This window comes from Zophobas morio, unplaced genomic scaffold (assembly GCF_036711695.1).
Source record: "Zophobas morio isolate AGI-343-1 ecotype UQ-CSIRO unplaced genomic scaffold, CSIRO_AGI_Zmor_V1 ptg000046l, whole genome shotgun sequence".
Classification (NCBI taxonomy): Eukaryota; Metazoa; Arthropoda; class Insecta; order Coleoptera; family Tenebrionidae; genus Zophobas; species Zophobas morio.
The window spans coordinates 6432872-6440527 of NW_026972151.1; the positions used below are offsets into that span (position 1 = coordinate 6432872).

General features: G+C 37.5%; 1 long non-coding RNA gene across 2 annotated transcripts; it reads right to left on the reverse strand.

The window, feature by feature from the left end:
• Positions 1-4176: 4176 nt before the first annotated feature.
• On the reverse strand, positions 4177-6577 carry LOC135142209 (uncharacterized). Of its 2 annotated transcripts, XR_010282473.1 has the most exons (5): positions 6248-6577; positions 6017-6198; positions 5617-5967; positions 5270-5564; positions 4177-4777 (listed from the first exon to the last, which is right to left on the reverse strand). It is a non-coding gene; the product is annotated as an uncharacterized LOC135142209 (long non-coding RNA). The 2 variants fall into 2 exon arrangements; XR_010282472.1 differs by having other exon boundaries at positions 5270-5967.
• Positions 6578-7656: the final 1079 nt, after the last annotated feature.

Sequence of the window (7656 nt, forward strand, 5' to 3'; positions counted from 1 at the left end):
ATTTATTATTAGTCCAGAATCAACTTATGATATGGACACGTCAGAATATATTAAATCATACGCGACAGCGAAATTTATAATTTAAAAGATTTTATGAATTCCTCAATGCTATAAAAGCAATGAAGTTGTAGATAACACTGCTTTTAAAACAGATCTTGATTCAATATATGATCGTTTTCCGGGTTGGGACCGTGTCAAATGAGTTCTTTGGCTCAACGTTTCGAATACTTTGGTAAGTGGCATCGTCAGGAGCAGGGTTGAGAAATTGGGAAGAAGACAAAAGAACACGGTAACTCAGTATGTCAACTATACCCTCTGAGGAGAGTTTCGCCTGTGGCAAAATTTACATACTGAGTTACCGAGAAGAAAAATTCTTAAAGCAAAAATATTTTGACATAATAAAACTATTTAATCAAATGTAAAACTAAAAGAAAATACTACATCCAAAGATGTAACAATTTTCTAAAAACCAACTGTTTTATTTGTCAACCTTTACCTGCGCTTATCGATATTTTATAATCCCTTCTTGTTTGTCGGTACTCGATTACAAAGATCATAAATGACCACCACAGCTGTACATACCAACATTTATTAACAATAGTCCGTAAAATGGACATATCCGAGTTGCGCCCGCTACCTGAGTTTTCCAGCTCAAAAAGTCCGAATTGCCCACATTTTACTGTAGGTGATTGTTCCGAGTTGCGCCCACTACCTGGAAATATTATCACACCTACCTCTTTCATAATTTCTAAGCATAGTGCTTTTCTTGACGAAAGAAAACCAAATTTGTACATAAAGACTCTTTAATATTTCGAAAAGGTAAAACTATTAAGATAACAAAAACTAAGAGAGTTATTATATTTCGCGTGGAACGATTTGCAAGCATTTGTTGTTGCTCTTCAAAATTTTTCACTGTGGGCCCACATGATACGAGGAAACAACATCCCATCAGCATATATGGAGATTATATACAAATAGGCGCACTAATTTACAATCAGACTGAGTAAACTCTGATTGCATAAAACATAGCAAGTTAACAAAATTTATCCACCAATTGGACTGAATATATATTTTATATGTACTTACATTTTAGGTAGGTATAGAGTAATATTTCTGTAAAAATGGCACCTCAGTAAAAATATGCATTCGTCAATTTATTTTTTGAGTTTATTTCTGTGTTCATTTATATTTACGTAATTGAAATATCCTATACCGACGTCACAAAACACTGGATTTTCCAATGGAGAGTAAATTTTATCTGCATTATAGGGTCTAAGAACGCGGTAAGGGAGCATTCAAGTAGTGGGCGCAATTCGGACATTTTCCGAGCGGTAAAAGAGCGCAACTCCTACCTTTTTCATGTCATGAGCGCAATTTGGACTCCCCCCCCAAAAGCCGTAAACTTCTGAATATTTAATAAATTAATGTTCCAATGAAATTGTGTTGCTAAAGTTAAAACTTAATTTAACGATTACAAAGTAAAATTAGACAAAGACTACCAAGGCGATCAGTTTTTCATAATAGAAAGTAAACCTGGCAACACAGGTAGTTGTGACACACGTTGATCACGTGACATAGTGAAAAGCGCGGTTGCCATTTGAGCTATTAACGTAAATATACAGGACCCATTTAAAATTCCACAGACATCTTGTGAAAGGATTGAAAAGTTGTGTGTAATAAAGGACTACCATTGTTTTTAGACAGTTCGGAAAAGACACTCGGGATCCCTGGGATTCTTCCGAATTCTAAAAAAAGGCACTCAGAGTGCCCGAGATTCTTCACAATTCCTTAAAGTAAAAGACATTCGGAGTCCCCTAGATTTTTGTTAATTAAAAAAAAAACGGAATATCCTCCGGATTTCTTTTAAATTAAACGTGATTTTGTGTAAAAAATTTAAACAGTTTAAGTTTAAGTTTAAGTTTCAAACATATCAAAAACAAAAATTCTTAAAAAGAATGTATTGCCACAAAATAATGGCTTGATTTATAATTTTAATAACAAAATTAAAATTAAAACTTCATTTTTCTCTATTTCATTGGACGTTTCGGCAGGACGTCCCTTGCCTTTTTCAACCTGTCGGTTACAAAATCAGAATAAGGTTGTGTATATTACTTTCAGTTACAATTATTCGTCCATGAAAATTGTAGATGGAATATTTTTACTTATTTTTTTAAATTATAAAAAAATTAAAAAAAATTCAAGCGTAGGCCAGCAGCCAGTTAATAAAATTATAAATCAAGTAAAATCAAACTGGCCCAAAACGACATTAGCAATGAATAACAAAATAATTAGAACAACAGCTGTTTATTTATAATTTTCTTTTTATTTTACTATTTAAGCTTGCTAAGTTGTAACAAATAAAATTTATCTTTCTTATTGTACCTCCGGGTGGCATTTGCCGGCCCAAGGGTTATCCCCACCCGACAAACACCCCACCACTGTTTACGTCCGGGGGCTGAAGGTATATAAACAACCTCACTTTATCGTCCTTTCATTATGTCCGGGCTTTTCGAGCTGTGAATTTGGACAGTTGTAACAATGGACGGATCTTCTGGTAAGTACTTTGACTTTAAACTATTTAATTTTTTGTTTGTAAAGCATGCACTAATAGCTATTTTCTTCATTTCAGGAAGCGACTTCGCCACCGCTGGCCCTTCGAAGAAGCGGTCCTTCGACTGCGTCTCTCCAGCTGAGACGCCAGAGGAGAGGCCGCCCAAACGAAGACCGGGGATCAACCCCCAATCCATCCATCCTCAACCTCCCCCTCGTTCTCCTTCGCCTATAATTGCCCCCTTCATTTTTCCCTATTCCATCCCCAATCCTGTTGGCCACATTCCCATACCCCATATCCCCACGCCTGCCCACCTTGATCCCCCGCGAAGATTTCGCCCAAGGGTCCCAGCCCACTCCAGGGCTGTGAAGACCCTGCTGCCGCTCTTCATGGCTCAGGCGCCGTCATCTCAGAAAGTATGTATTTATTTCGTGTTATTTTGGATGTTAAGGACTAATATACATTTCTTTTGCAGACTGTGCCGCCAGGGACGGAGCTGCCGCCTCTCCCCGACATGGACGACGGCCTCAAGCCACTGTCGGAGTACCAGGCTTTCTGCGTGTGGAGAGCCCAATGGGAGAGGCAATACTACCAGGAACGGAGGCTGACCCATCGAACCCTCGATGCGGCTCTGTTCCTGGATAGTTATTACCTCAGCTTGGACGGTGGCTTTAGGTTAGTGTAGGTTAGGTTATGTTAGGTTTACATGTAGATATAGTTGTATAGTCAGGATCACGAAGCAATGCGTACACGTCACGGACTCTGTATGACGTCATGCGTCTACTACGTTTATCATACAAATGAATCGGTTTGAAAACTGTCAACAAACATGTCGGCTTGTTATTGTTTTGGTTTGTTCTATTTATGATTATAGCATGAGAAGACCGTTAGTGTGAAGCAACAGTTTAGAAATAAGCTACACTTGCAGTGTTTCAGCATACAAGGGCATGCTGCAGGCTGCATAGACGCTATGAATTACAAACTCAGGCACAGGAAAGATCACGACTGTAACCCCTTTCACGTGTTCCTAGTCACTGAAGCCTGCCACTCACGTTCCAACGCCGCGGTACAATTGTGTAGGATATGACAAAATTGAAGTGTTTTCGAACATCTGTGTATGCGATCAAGCAAATCGGTTGGATGTGGACGGTTGGTGAACAAGTCTGTCTGCAGCAGTACAATCGTGTTGTATTGGTTGGAAACTTAATCGTGTGGGGACAGTGTATGTTATACAAACCGTGAAAGCAGGTATAAAAGTCCATTTTCTTCGGACATGTTGCCACCACGATCGCAAATTTTTAACTGCAAGGTCGTAACGTGTGTGTACTGCTGCTTTTCAGCAGAATTGTACAGCAGTTGTATCCAATACAATCGTACCCCGGCGTTGGAACGTGAATGACTGGCTTTAAGAACGTTCATTTTTGCATTGACTGCTGGTAAAAACTGCTGACAATTGGGTGTTAAACACATACTTGGAGGGTGGTACAAGGCTTCATACTGTACTTAAAGCTACCAACGAGAATGTTAACATACGTCTCAAACAGACAGCATTGAACAGTTGTGACAGGCTTCAAGTTAGAGAAATATGCTTACCGTCTTCAATGCCACAATAGGCACGTCACATCTACAGAATAAGTTACTTTATTGACATGGAATAGATACAAAAGTAAAGTATAAACAATAATAAGTATGCATGTTGCACAACGTCGTCGTCTGACCAGTGATTTGTATATTTGGCCAGTGAAGTGATAGTGTGATTATAAAAGACATCAGCAGAACATGCCGCTAGTACAATCAATTAGGATGGTAATGGAAAATAACCTACATGTTACAGTGGCTGAATGCCCTCTGCAGTATTAGAATCTTCACTGTCATAATCACTAAAACTATAATGTGAATCTTCGTTAATGTCGATTATAAACGGCGCAATCTCTTCACGGTCAAATACTAATTCCCGTTCCCACCACTCCCGTATTATTTTATTCATATGGTCAACAGTATTTTTCCACATTGTGGGTGTGACATGTGCTAACGCTTCTTTCCACATTTCCACGGAATTTTTTGACCATAACCATCACGCCCAATGTGTTTGGAATAAAAATTTGTAGTAATTCCCCAAATATTTTCTATAGGGTTAAACACACAATGATATGGCGGCAATCGCAATACTCTATGGCCATTCTGTTGGCCCAATTCACGGCAACATACGTTTTTGGAGGTTTATTTCTGAAAAACATTGTTGGACGTAAAGGCTTTGAAAACACCTTTTTTCGCGGCGATTTTACAATTCCAAAAAAATAATATTAAAATTTGGATCGAAGCTGACAAACGCATCAAAAGGTCACCTACCTTGTTTTGTTCAGCCTCCTGGGTTGAGGGTTTGTAGACCGCATGCACAAAGGAACCACGTGTCTAAGTTTCGCGACAACAATTCGCGATTGACGTCACACAAGATGGCAACTGCGTTCACTTAACGCCCACCTTAGCGATGTTACCTCTCTGAGGGTTTCTCGATCACTCTGTTCGATAACAGCGCCAACCCCAAGTACCGGGCCCTTTTGCTCGGTACTATGGCGCCTCTAGTGGAAAGTGACCAAAATACACTTGTCAGCAATCCGCGGGATAACAAACAAAATCAAAACAAAATATTAAACAAACTTCGAACCGGAACAAACATGATATTTTAAATGAAACGATAGAGAATAGTATATGCATTACTGTGCAACCAAATGAAGAAGTTCCGTTTTTAACAGCTGTGAATCTGAACTTATGTCATGTTGTTAAAGCCATTCACGAATTTCTGCTTTTTTCCATGAACCACTGGGACATTTGTTTGCAAAGGTACTGTGGTAGCTTGCATTGTCTATAATAATCTGTGATGGTTCTTCAAGGTTCATGAGCAATTGAAACCACTTGAGAAAATTCTGTTGATTCATTTCGCCATGATAGTCTGGATTTTTGGTATTAGAAGAAAATACTAGCGCTGCTTCATCAATAAATCCATTGCTTGTACCTGCATGTAATACAATATACCTAAAATATAGTGAGAAGAATAAATAACCAACGTGAAACTGACACATTACTAAATTTTCCCTTCTATTTTGAACATCCTGATACTTATGACACTATCGTCTTGCAATGACCTAACTACCGAACCATTTTCAAATATCCATGTTTCATCAAGACATACACATGGCAAAGAATTTGGGTTCTGCTGATTGTGCATGTATTCACGTAAGAATTTGGTTCTTGCATGAACAACATGTTGTAATTCCATAAGACGCTTCCGTACACTGGTTGGCGAATAACGAAACCCAATTGAGAATGTAAAATTTTTCTTAACGAGCTCACAGAACCCTCAAATATATGTTTCTCCTTCAAGCAATCAATTAATGGCGATCGTGTAACATGTATTTCTGTAAAATAGTCGTTAGTATCTATAAGGCGTGCGCATCAAATTCATACTTTCTTCGACCATTCCATATAAGCATTCTCGAATAGCACACTGCTCCGAAGTGCTAATATCACACACTTGCTTTGTTCGGGGGTCTCTATTTCTTGGGAGAATGTACACCTTCTCCGGTTTTTATTTGTTGTACCACGGAGTTCACTGTTCGCACACATACACCCAGAGCAGCAGCAACCCTCTGTACAATGTGACTGCATTAGTAATTGTAATAAAATACACCTACTTACGTCTTGAACAGCTGTTAGTGGTAAAAGAGGTTCCCCGCTATCGCGTTCTTTAGCAAAATAGTCCACTAAATTATCGTCCATTTGCTTTACATCTTTGTGCAAGGGCTTCGGCATGGTGGAATGTTTACGTTCAAGCAAGCGACACGTACCACGGTACAGGACAGTTAACTTGGAGTTCTATAAAGAACTGTTATAGTTCTGAAAAGAACTGATAAGATTACACGAGCAGAAAAGTAGAAAAACGCGAAAAATCAAACAATAACACAACATAACCAAAGTTGACACCAATGACACTTGTGAAATCGATAAAACTTTAGCATATGTTTCGCTATCAGTCGTACCAATAAAATTTCCCCCAAATTGATCGATTTTGATCCGTATTGCCACGTATTGCGGCGCGTATTTTTGATTTAGTGTTGGTAACGGATCTACGTCATCCATGACGTGTACGCATTGCTTCGTGATCCTGAGTATAGGTTAGGTTAGTTTAGTTTAGTTATATGTGTCTATATATAGTTATAGGTTAGGTTAGGTTTGTTTAGTTATATGTGTATATATAGTTATAGGTTAGATTAGTTTAGTTTTATGTATATATAGTTAAGGATTATTTTAACTTAGTTTTATGTGTATATATAGTTGTAGGTTAGGTTTTTAGTTTTATGTGTATATACAGTTTTAGGTTAGGTTATTTTAGTTTTAGTTGTACATAATGTACCAAAATATTTTTAATATATTTATTTTATAAAAATCAGCAAACACAAAATTTTTTTTCCTTATAACATAACCACATTTTTTTCTGGTTTAAATTGTCGGAGTTTTCGGAACTACAGAATTGATTCCTTTCCCCGAAATTCGTTCGAATTCTTTGAGAAAAAGACAGTGGGAGCTCTAAGATTTTTCTAAATAAATAAAGACAATCAGCATTCTTAAAATTGTTTATAAACAAAAAACGATGAATGCAGAAACACGGAAACAGGAAGCTACATTTTTCGTATTATAGGGGTCATGAACACAAAAAGGTAGCGATTGGGCCGATGGACTCGGCTACATTAACTTTTAATACACAAAAATCGCAGCTAATTGAAAAAGCAACTAACACAGATACCAATAATCTGATATCGACTTCTTTTATTGATTTTAAAAGTAAAGATTTTTCAAGTGAGTACTTACACGATATCAGATTAAATTCTTCTGTTTCCAATAATGGAATAAATGACACCTACCCATTACATGGGAAAAGTAGGTTTGGAGATAACGTAGAGGAAATTTCACTTTTTAACGAAATTAGACTGAGCCTATCAAAAGATAGTAAAAATAAAATTTTAGACAATCAATTCTCTCCCAAATTAAATCACCATAAAATCTTGATTCTGTCCGATGAATCTAGGAAATTATTCATAAATAAAATG